This window comes from Crocodylus porosus, unplaced genomic scaffold (assembly GCF_001723895.1).
Source record: "Crocodylus porosus isolate Cpor-Errol unplaced genomic scaffold, CroPor_comp1, whole genome shotgun sequence".
Classification (NCBI taxonomy): Eukaryota; Metazoa; Chordata; order Crocodylia; family Crocodylidae; genus Crocodylus; species Crocodylus porosus.
In genome coordinates, this window is record NW_017728949.1 from 53,777,435 (window position 1) to 53,781,781 (window position 4,347).

A 4,347-nucleotide genomic window follows, 5' to 3' on the forward strand; every position below is an offset into this window, starting at 1 on the left:
TTAGAGAGTAGATTTAGATTAGACATCTGCAAGAACTACTTCACAGTTAGGGCGGCTAGGACCTGGAACCAACTTCCTAGGGAAGTGGTGCTGGCTCCTACCCTGGGGAACTTTAAGAAGAGGCTTGATGCCTACCTGGCTGGACTCATTTGAGTCCAGTCTTTTCTCCCACCCAGGCGGGGGTCGGACTTGAAGATCTACAAGGTCCCTTCGACCCGACTTCTGTGATTCTATGAGCCCCTGCATTAGCCTAGCCTGGGTGGTATGTCCATATTGCAGAGCTGTGCCTGTGCCACTGCCTCTCTGTGAGCTCTCGGGACTTCTGAGAGGAACACAACGTGGCTCTTGGCACTGTATTAACTCACTCTGCGAGCTCTTTCTGTGTCATAGTAGAAATCCTTCCTGTACCCCTAGGCAGAAGTGTTAGCTTGCCAACTCATTCAATTACCCCCTGTCCTATTCGCTGTGACGGGGGACAAGGAGTGGAGCCTACTCAGAACAGCAATGCTTTCAGCTGTTGATGTTAAGACAACCTTCACTTACCAAAAAGTGTGCAGACATGGGGCATGAGGCACAGTGGAGGGCGCTTCAGTGGCTTGTGGCACTCGGAAGGCAGTAGTGGGCCTGCTAAGGAGATTATATGGACTGCATGTACGCCCTATGACTGTAGGGACAGATAATGCAGGTTTACACTATTGTGGGACCCCCAGTGCTGATCAGCTTAGTTTCATAGTTTCTAGGGCTGGAAGGGACCTGAACAAATCATCAAGTTGACGATGGGCAGGAATGAGTGTTGGGATCATAATAACCCAGTCAGATATCTATCCAACCTCCTCTTGAAGATCCCCAAGGTAGGGAAGAGCACCGCCTCACTTGGGAGCCCATTCCAGAGCCTGGCAGCCCTACCCATAAAGTAATGTCTCCTGATATCAAGCCTGAACCTACTCTCAATTTGTGGCCATTATTCCTTGTTATCCCAGGTGGTGCCTGGGGGAACAGAGCCTTGCCTATTTTCCGCTAGTCCCCCCAGCAACTTTATAGACAGCCACCAGATCCCCCCTCAGTCTTCTCTTGTGGAGGTTGAATGGATTCAGGCCCTTTAGTCTATCTTCATAGGGCTTGCCCTGCTGCCCCCTGACCATGCAAGTGGCCCTCCTCTGGACCCTCTCAAGGTTAGCCACATCCCTCTTGAAGTGCAACATCCAGAACTGGATGCAGTACTCCACCTGTGGCCTGACCAGCACTGCACAGAGGGGAAGGATCACCTCCCTGGACCTGCCTGTGATGCATTTGTAGACTGTAGATGCATGACAAGGGGGCATGATGCCACAATGTTCCAGACACGAGGCACTTTCACTTAATTCCCAACCAATAACACGAATAATCAGTGGTGCACTCCATGGTGACAGACTGAATTCATGGCTATACCCTTGCCCTGTCTACTGGCCTAGGTTTAAGATTAAATAAGGGACTTGTGTGTGTAGATACTAGCTGGGACAGGAGCAATCCCTGGATAAGGGTCCAGGCCAATTCTTTTGTAAGCTCATACCAAGGCAGGCATGCTTTGCTTCTTTCTTAAGTGTAAATCATATCTTTTTTTTAAAGATTCAATTGGCTTATTTGAAAAAAACACTTCTACTACTAAATAAAAATACAGCTACCTATATTAATGTCCACATTTTTAAGAGAGTCAAGCAAGCATTTAAATGAAATAAAAACAAGATATGGTAGACAACATATTTGCTACTCAGATTTTAAATCCACTCAACCAAACTACTGAACTGACAGAAGTCATGAGCTAAGCACCCGTGACAAGAATTTGATTAAAAACAGCTGCTGAAAGCGACAGCCTCCACTGCAGGTACAGAATAATATCTTCCTTTATTTCAATATATTCAGCTAGTTTGATGTAATGACTGATTTATTCAAAGCCGAGATGCAAAATGGGAACAAAAGCAGGAAGGCTCATCTTCCTCTGATAATCTACGAATGAATAAAAGGTATAGGTAAGAACGTGAGCTCTCCTAGTTTGAACATCTTGAAGCACAGTGACCCAACCTCCCTTTAATTCATTAACTATTAATAATCATTTTGTATTAAACACATGGATATACTAGATGCATTAGAAAACTAATTTAACAACTTTAACTAAAAATAAAAAATGTTTTAATTTTTTTCCAACTACTCAGTTGGTCTAATAAAAGATCTACCCAAAGAACCTCGCCTGCCTATGTCCTTAAACTACCATAGCTATAACCAAAAACCCAGCAAAATGATGTTTTGTACATTTTAGTGAATTTCTAACTTCCATCCAAAAAACCAAATGATCATCCACTAAATAACTGGCTCTTTCTTAATTGCTTAAATAAAAAGTATACAGATATAGGATATCCTGCCAGTTAACAAAGAAGTTCCAGGTTATCATGTGGGCCTATATCCATTTATAGATCAATGTATTTTAATGCTTACCAATCGTGAGAATCAGCTTTAAAGGTAAAATAACTATAAAAAAAGATTAGAATTGATACATTTACATTTCCTGCCCTTGACTTAAAGTGATTTTAAATCACCAGTTTTAAAATCATGATTTAACTTAATTCCACCTGAGGACACTTAAGACAGAAGTGGCCACCCCATGACATGGTCAGATTGGGGAGGGGACAGGCATCCAGGCCGTAGTCGTGCAAGAGGCAGAAAGCAGAGCAGAAGATTGGGCAAGGGAAGAGGCTGGAGCGGAGCTGGGGGAGGATGCAGGGCTAACTTGCAGCATACTTGCCAAAAAGGTTGGTTTAAAACATTGAATCATATGCAGCCCATGCTGGTCCCAGCCTGAGTCATCACCTTTGGCGGCAGCAAGAATCGACAGCGGCTGTTTCTGTTTAGCTCTTAGCAGACAGGGATTTAAAGCAGAAGCAGTAATCCCACCCTGCAAGAAGTGTGCCTTTTGCAGGACGGACCCTGTAGGGCACAGTTAGTGCAAACGCTGATAAAGCCCTGATCTCTTTCTCTTATTTCTTTAAATAGCAGTTCCCATGCTGGATTGAGGAGTACATCACTTATCTGTCCAGAAAAATGACTGACTTGATTGAGATTTGAGGTCCAGCCTGATAAAAATCTTAATCTGAAAGAGGGATGTATCACTAGAGAGGCAATCTGTACATTTTTACTTTGTGGCCTGCGGTGAAGCTGCAGTCCCAGCTCACTAACGCAGAGCAGTGTTTCTCCCTGGGATTCATTTAAGATCCGTTTGAAGTACAGCCAGTCCCCGACTTATAATTTATAAAAGTTGTGATGTGAAACGTTGCGTTTCAACTTTCTGACATTGGTTTCGACTTCACAATGCTTGATCCGACGCCACGCCAGCAAACAAGTTCGCCGCGTCACTCGTCTCCCTGGAGAACACCTGTCCAAATGTCCTCGGCCGCTTCTTTTCAGAATGCCAACGCGACTCCAGAAATTACCTGCAGCCAGGACTCCTGAGAAGCCTCCAGCCAGGAGCCCTTCAAACCGTCCAACCAAGAGCCCCTTGCAAAGTCACCTCCGAGAAGGCTGCCGAAGCACTACGATGGCTATTTACGATATAAATGCATTCATGTGGCGATGCGACTCATCTGTAACTGCCTGAGCGCAAAGTTCTGGGTATTGTTAGTGAAAACAGAGTATCGGGCCTGGCTCAGGAACCAGTCCCCACTTACAGCATCGTTTCCCATGGGGAAAATCGGCTCCGAGTTACCACGTGTGGACGCAAGACGCGGTTTTCAGGAACCAACCGTGTGGCGAGTCCGAGGACCGCCTGTACTTTGTTTCGGACACGCAGGGCAGCCCCAGGCAACGCCGGGTCTCCGTGCGGCCTCGAGATGGTTCACGACGACTTGAAACCCCGCGTCTCGCGACACGGACCTGGGAAGCGAGCGGGGTCTAGGAGGGGACGCGGTGGTGCCGGGGGGGCGCACCTGTCCAGCAGATAAGACAGAAGTTTAAAAAGCTGCCTCCTCTCCGGGAAAAGCGGAGGGGGAAACGTCTAAGGGGGCGGCCGCAGAAGTGAGCTTGCGCCCATTTTAAAGACGTGCGCACACTCCGGGGGGGGGGGGTGTTAAAACGACCCGCATCAAAGACGGGGAAAATGTCTTTTGTGAAAACCGCGACCGACGTCCCCTGCGGCACCCGGCTCTGCGGGAGAAACCGGGGAAAAAGGAGGAGGAGCGGCAGCAGCGGCCGGCGGCTCTCAGGTCCCCTCGCGCGCGGGGACGTACACGCTGAGACCCCGCCTCCGGGATACCTCTCGACAGACGCCGGTGCCTCGCGGTGTCCCTGTGCACGAGGAGAGCCCCCGGCCCGGCCCCGGCG

General features: G+C 47.9%; 1 protein-coding gene across 1 annotated transcript in view; it reads left to right on the forward strand.

Annotated features, from left to right (window-relative positions):
• PECR (peroxisomal trans-2-enoyl-CoA reductase) overlaps positions 1-4,347 on the forward strand; it is a 43,434-nt gene that overhangs the window by 7,729 nt on the left and 31,358 nt on the right. The window lies entirely within an intron of this gene.